The sequence below is a fragment of the Chelonoidis abingdonii genome, chromosome 6 (genome assembly GCF_003597395.2).
Source record: "Chelonoidis abingdonii isolate Lonesome George chromosome 6, CheloAbing_2.0, whole genome shotgun sequence".
NCBI lineage: Eukaryota > Metazoa > Chordata > Testudines > Testudinidae > Chelonoidis > Chelonoidis abingdonii.
Window position 1 is genome coordinate 32,281,478 of NC_133774.1, and position 7,978 is coordinate 32,289,455.

Sequence of the window (7,978 nt, forward strand, 5' to 3'; positions counted from 1 at the left end):
TCACAATCAGCTTGGTGAAGGGAGTCTGCATGTTGCATGTAACTGCCTTGTCTAAGTGTTGGTGCAATTTTTTGGCCTTTTTTTTTTTTTTTCTGTTGCAAGTCAACTTGTCTTCTGTTTCTCACCGCGATGCTTTTGTAAGTCATCCTTATGCTCCTCGGCTCTGAACTATTTTCATTAACTTTTCCTATTCTGTGTATTATATCTCTCACCCTTCTTCATTGGTCTACCTCATTCTGTTACTAGTTTCAATGAAGCTATGCACCTTTCCCTTTCATTATCATTCATCAAGCAAAACTAAATTTCTATGTCTGTAAGTTTTCCTTCCTAAGTGCATTCTTGCTCTTGACCTTGTCAATATAAGTATGCTTCCTGGCTCCTTTCTTTCATCCAGCAGTCTAGCGCTCAAGTCCATGTCAGAAAAGCATTGCAAATTCCGAGCTTAGAGATGTTCAACCCAGTTTTCCGCTATGTTTATAACAAGGAGGTTAGCACTCTCAGTATTGAATAGGGACTAACCTTCAAACTCACTCGCGCTGTTTTTATCAAAGGCAGTTTTGCTGGCTCCTGTTTATTTAGAGGTGATACTAGATTTTGTACATTAAAGTCACCTGTAGCAAAGGAAGTGGTGTTAGTAAACTGACAACGACTTCGAGGAGTATCCCATAAAAGATAATTTGTGAATTGTTAAGCCCCTCTGTCAACTTCATAAGCCTAGACTTTCTTCATTGCCTTGTTGGTCGAGAGGGTAATAATGTCACCGTATGAATGTGAAGCGAATTATCTATTTCCTTCCCACTCTAAATCACTACTCTGTCCAGAGTAAGGGAATGTGAGATATGAAGGAGGTCTATAAGCAGGAGTGAGTGAACCCCACCAATTCATAATGTGCCGATGGACGTGAGTTCCTGTTAGTAACTCATTGGAGTGGTAAGGTTAGGGTTTTCTTACTTCCTTTACTGCTTTTGTGACTGATTCTGGGTCTCTAATTCGAGCCTGAGATAAGGTAACTTGTTTATATACTGCTTCTATCAGTCTAGCAGCTGTGTCTCATATGAAAGCTATTATTTAGTCAACCTAATATTCTGAAACCTTAAGAGTCCAAAATGTGGGTGATTGCATGAAACTTTCCAAGCTAATACTACTTGGATCTTATAGCTGCTCTTGCCACATAATTAGATCAAAAATATGTCCATGTGTTTGGCTCACTCTGGTTTTCCAAACCTTCCTGGATCCCAAGACTCAGATGCCCTGAGTCTTAATTACCACAAAGGGAAATAACGCCCCTCCCTTGTCTTCTGCTTTACTTCGTCCCCAGCTTGCACAGTCCGTGGGTTATCTGGAAGATTACTGTACTTAAGATCTCCTTGTATATAAACACGAGATGGGCAAATTTACCTTCCCCTTCTTTCCCTGCAGAACGCGATCATAATCCTGGGCACAGGATTAATTTACCTAGAGTTCATTAGAAAATAAATCCACTAAGGTTTAAAAAGAAAAGCTTTTTATTAACAAGAAAGACAAAGAACAAAAATGGCTGTCTGCTAGTTCAAGATAACAATATACAGGGTCACATTTACTTAAAAGAAAATATGACGAATAAACAGCCTTATTCAAAAATAAATACAATTTAAACATCCCAGCAACTACACACATGTAAATACAAAAAAACAATAAAAGCCTATTGTTTTTCTACCTTTGTGCTCACAACTTGGAAACTGAAGATGAGAAGCTTGAAGATAGAAAGATCCCTCTCATAGCCGAGAGACAGACAAAAGACACAGACCCAAACATTCCCTCCCTGAGCTTTTAAAAATTCAGTTTCCTGATTGGTCCTCTGGTCAGGTGTTCGGTTCCCTTTGTTAACTCTTTACAGGTGAAAGAAACATTAACCCTTAGCTATCTATTTATGACAGCAGGCACCACAGGAATAAACAAGAGTAATAGAGAAGGTGGAGATTATGATACAATTTTGTTATGGAAGTCAAGGAAGTCTCTTTGGCTCTGCTTCAGCCAAATGCCCCAGGGTGGGGGGCCCACAGCTGTCAGCCACCTCGGGTGGTGGGGGTCCTGCTGCTGTCAGCTGCTGCAGTGGGGGGTTGGAGCTCCCCAGGGCATTGGGGCTTGGGCTGTCAGACCCTCCCATGCAGGGCTCAGGCTTCAGTTCTGCAGGGTGGTCACCCCCTCCCATTATTTTTAGTAAAAGCACAGGTCACAGCTTCTGGGAATGTTTGTTTATTGCCTGTGACCTGTCTGTGACTTTTACTAAAAAGTTACTATGACAAAAAATCTTAAACTTAATTATGATGTATGCATTATGTGAAAATCACTCTCTCTGAATGGCACTTTAGTTCAATTACAATGGGTTTATTTACACAGAAATCACCAGGTAAACATATCTTATTGTTCTCAATGCTATTTATATCTCTTTAATTAAAAACAAATTACAGCAACTGCTTCTGTTGATGGTTACTAAATCATCCTGGAAGAATGGGAGTAAATGGGCTGGATTCACCACTGTCTTACTCTAGTTTTATGCTACAGCCAGTCCATTGGTTATACTGGCCTAACGCTGAAGTAATCCAGTAAGGGTCGATATAAGCATATAGATAGGTCTGGCATTAGGATTTATAACCACAAATTAGAGACTTGCTTCCATGAGGTGCTGAGTGCCCTCAACTCCCAGCTGACATCCATTCTCCTTCAACAAAACCTTAATCCTCAACATATTTACTAAAAGAGATCTCATCCATGGCATCATAACTACTAGGATATAAGATTTTTGGTTAACCAGCCACATTCCCCCAAGGTACCCGCTCCTCATGCTCCAAATACACACATTCATGCACTAAATTAGCCACAGGAGAGAGACTAAAGAGTCCTGAGCATCTATTAGAAATAAAATGAGAGCAAGGAAAAAAAAGTTAATTACAACATTTTTATGTAAGGGTAACAGATTTCAGTCAATGTGCACTCATTAATTCATGATACTTTCTATTTGCATGCAGTAGTTCATTAATTTTGTATTTAATTTATTGTATGTTTAATTTTCTCACCCAAAAGAAGATTATGAGGAGCAATTTGAGTGTTTCCACTTATTTATTATTAAAAAAATATATACTTTTTTTTTCTATGTAGACAGCTAGCCTGAATAATTCTACAGGAAGACACAAAAAGTAGGCTATTCCACCATAATAAGGGGATAAAAGTTCAACAAACTAACCGTATTTAACTAATTTACATAAAGCTAAAATTTCACTTATCAATTAAAGAGAGGGCAAATAAACCCCATTTCTCATGGTAATCTAAGTACATCATCTGATAACTCAATTTCTTATTTATAATGCTTGACATATCAAATACTTAAAAAAACTCTACAAAACCCATTAGGAAAGGGATAGATGATAAGACGATAAACATCATAATATCACTGTGTAAATCAATGGTACATACACACCTTGAATACTGCATGCACCCCATCTCAAAAAAAGATATATTAGAATTGTAAAAGGGACAGAGATGGACCACAAAAATGATTAGGGGTATGGAACTGCTTCCATATGAGGAAAAATTAAAAAAACTGGGACTTGTCAGCTTGGAAAAGAGATGACTATGGGGGATATGATAAAGGTCTATAAAATCATGAATGGTATGAAGAAAGTGAATCAGGAAATTTACTACTTCACATAACAGGTAGGCAGCAGGTTTAAAAATAACATAAGGAAGTATTTCATTATATAATTCACAGTCAACCTGTGGAACTCATTGCCAGGGAACGTTGTGAAGGCCAAAAGTATAATGCAGTTCAAAAGAGAATTTGGAGGATAGGTCCATCAATGGCTATTAGCCAAGATGATCAGGGATGCAACCATGTGCTCTGGGCATGCCAAAGCCTCTGACTGCCAGATGCTGGGGCTGGACACTGGGATGGATCTTTCAATGATTGCCCTTTTCTGTTCATTCCCTCTGAAGCATCTGGCATTGGCCACTGTGAGAAGATGGCATACTGGGTTAGATGGATCGCTGGTTTGACTCAGTATGGTCATTCTTATTTCTGTTTCCCTCTAAAAGGTACTCCATCTCACAACTATGAATATTAGGAAGAAAACTGTAATACATTGAAAAATATCAGAACAATAAGACTTAACAAAGGATGAGCTGAATGAAACACAGAAGTAATAAAAAACATGAGGCTTAGGGTTCCATCCTACCGTTCTTACTGGGCCAAAATTCTCATTCATTAATTATAGTTTTGCCTCAACAAAGACAATGGGACAGATTCTCTGGAGGATCCAGCCAGATTTTGGTGCAAATGGATAGTGGAGAAGTCCCTTTGAAGAGCTGAGCTCCCTACGCATGTAATGTTGGCCAATTTCTGGGCCAGCCACCTGCCCAATCCTGGTATGCCTGGGCTGTGGTAGAGCTCATCTAAGCTGTGCTGATCATCTACTGGCAGTTCCCCATAGACCTCCAGGCTGCTCTAACTGACTTGGAGCTTTGATACATGGGAGAATTGATCCTTGAGTGCTCGATTTTTGCCTGGCACTTATACAAGTTCACAGTGGAGGTGAAAGCAGTTATGAGTGCAGGAGCTAGGCAGCCTTGCAGACCCTGCACACATGAGAGCAGTGCTGTCTCCTCCTTAATCCACCAGGGATTCATGGAAAGGGAGGTAGAGGAGATAAAGCAGAGCTGACCATCCAGATATATCGAGGAGGCAGCTGCAACACACAGAGGGTTGTAGGTATGACTTGTGAGACAGAATACTTCCTAGTGCTCCCCGTGGGGAGGGGCAACTCCATGCTGTCTCCTACAATTGGCTGTGCTGATACAGAGTGATATACCCCTAAGAAAGGTCTCCAGGATTGGGCCCTTTGATAACCTTGTGTAGCTCTGCATCTTAGAGTAAAATGCAACAGACTATCTCGGCTGATGCGTTAGAATCTGAGACTGGGAAACTGGATGAGGAGAAAATGGAAGAAGGAGAAGTCAGAGTCTGATTCAATGAATTGCCCTAAAGGACAAGGCTTAAAACAATTACCTCAAATGACCACTTTCAAAAGAAACCCACCAAAGTTAAACAAACAGGGACTGTTTGCAGGAAGTAAAGCTTCATGGAGGTAAAATAACATAGAAATTAGAAGGGAAACTTTTCTGTTCTGATGCATCAAGCAGCCGAATGTTCATTTTCACATAAAAACATACATGATTTGGTATGACAGTATGATCTTAGAGTTCTTATTATCACAAAAGTAAAATTTTGGAGCTGGAAAACATCCCCAAACAAATCTAACATAAACTGTTAAGAATTTTAAAATTCTATGTTTTTTCATAGGTCTAGTAACTACAATTTGCATGGTAACAGGTGAATGAACAGTAGATAAACATGTGGCTGGCGTATGTGAATATTAGAGGTGACTGTCCTTTCAAAGACATTATCTGTCTAAATTGCTAGCTGTCATTCTAAAAATAAGCTTCTGTCTGCATCTCTGGTTTTCACAGAGAGTGCTCAGCAGCCAACATATTGCCAATGCTTCAAATCCCATAGACTTTCCCCTCGTGTCTGGAAATACCAGAACTAAGAAAGTAAACTGATGAATGTTGACACTATAGAATATTGGACACTTTCATCAAATGCTTGTTTAGGATGATGTACAGAAATAAATTACATCTAATTATACTATACCTTTATCTGCAAAATATTGTGGAAAAACAATAACTCAGTATACAAATATTCCATAGAACTCCACTGCCCAGAATGAACATTCCCTTGTGAACTCCTGGATGCCTTTTTGCATATAGCAAAGTTTTGCATGAGAATAAGATTAGGTGTGCATTATTTTGAACCTCAGCTTCATGCTTAATATGGCTGCTACCTGATCTTTTTGAAATCCAGGCATGAAAAATGCACCTTAGTTTTTATAAGTCATTGCCAGTGGCTTAACAAGATATTTTACCAACTGCAACTAGAGGTGAGCGACAGGGGCAGAATTTCATTTTGTGAAATTTGATGTGTTTTATATTTCATCAATTTTTCTCTTATCTGCATTTAATCTTTCAACAGGTCTAATTTATCTGAATTTTGGATACATCCAACTGTCTGTAATTAATACACACACTAGAAGGAGTTACACAGATAATTAAATTAAACTGTTTTCTTGTCAGGAGATAGTATCCAAATTCAAAATTGCCAAATTTTGTCTGAATCCTGATTTGTAAAATTTGGCTTAGTTATATTTGCATCATTCCTGTTGAGTGTATGTTTTTTGTTCACATATGAATTGCAGACTTTTTTGAACTTTAACATTCATGAATTTATGGTTTGATCATTTACAGTCACCTATAGTATGTGATTATGTTTATATTCATCCTGACTCAAGTTTGTTTTATTAAGTTATATTGATAGGGCAATATGGCAAGTTATATGAACCCACTCATATATCCAGTTGCATTGGGGTATCCAAATGAATGAGACAAGACCACTTTTAAAGTTTAATCAATTTCAATACAGCAGGAGCCTTCACACAGCAATGTATGAGATCTCCATGTACCAAACTAATAATAATTGCCTCCTAAAAAATGTTAGAAGAGTGCTATGTAGGAGGCAGATTCAGGCACCTGCAAGTTAAGAAATGCCAGATTTACAGTTGTCCATGCAATCTAAATTCTCCCCCCTTATATGTCTGTCCTGTGCACTGAATGAAGCAGAGGTTCTGTGGAAAAAATAGTATGTGATCATGTAATTAAGGACTATATCATCATGCATGTGCACAAGGAGGCAGAATTAAAATTGCACACACAGCCATAAATCTAACTGAAATAACTTTCTTTTAGCCTAAATGTTTTGTACGTAATTACCTAGGTTTTTTTTAAAAGGGTAAAAATAAATGCTGTTATGTACAACTTTAACAATCACCTTATTATATATGACAAGCATGGTTTGACCCCTGAATCTTCAGTTCCACAACACACAGTCCTTTCACTTGAGCTACACATTTAACTTCTTTAGCTGACTGCAGAATAAGGCTGTTATCCTGGGGAGAGTGGATGGCCAAGTTTGCAGATGACACTAAACTGGGAGGAGTGGTAGATACACTGGAGGATAGGGATAGGATACAGAAGGACCTAGTTAAATTAGAGGATTGGGCAAAAAGAAATCTGATGAGGTTCAACAAGGACAAGTTCAGAGTCCTGCACTTAGTATGGAAGAATCACATGCATTGCTAGAGACTAGGGACAAAATGGCTAGGCAGAAGTTCTGCAGAAAAGGACCTACAGGTTACAGTGGACAAGAAGCTGGATGAGAGTCAACAGTGTGCCCTTGTTGCCAAGAAGGCTAATGGCATTTTGGGCCGTATAAGTAGGGGCATTGCCAGCAGATCGAGGGATGTGATCATTCCCCTCTATTCAGCATTGGTAAGGCCTCATCTGGAGTACTGTGTCCAGTTTTGGGCCCCACACTACAAGAAGGATGTGGAAAAATTGGAAAGAGTCCAGCGGGGCAACAAAAAGATTAGGCGGCTGGAGCACATGACTGAGGGATCTGGATTGTTTAAGTCTGCAGAAGAGAAGAATGAGGGGGCATTGTTGATAGCTGCTTTCACTACAAAAGGGGTTCCAAAGAGGATGGATCTAGACTGTTTCTCATGGTACAGATGACAGAACAGGAGTAAGGCTCATCAGTTGCAGTGGGAAGGTTTAGGTTGGATATTAGGAAAAACTTTTTCACTAGGAGGGTGGTGAAGCACTGGAATGGTTACCTAGGGAGGTGGTGGAATCTCCTTCCTTGGAGTTTTTTAAGGTCAGCTTGAATCGATTTAGTTGGGGACTGGTCCTGCTTTGAGCAGGGGGTTGGGCTAGATGACCTCCTGAGGTCCCTTGCAACCCTGATATTCTATGATTCTAAGTTCTGGGTCCAAAAGACCTTAGCTTGGCTCTTGGAGGACCTCCTAAATGAAGGGATAGGCTGCTGGAGTCA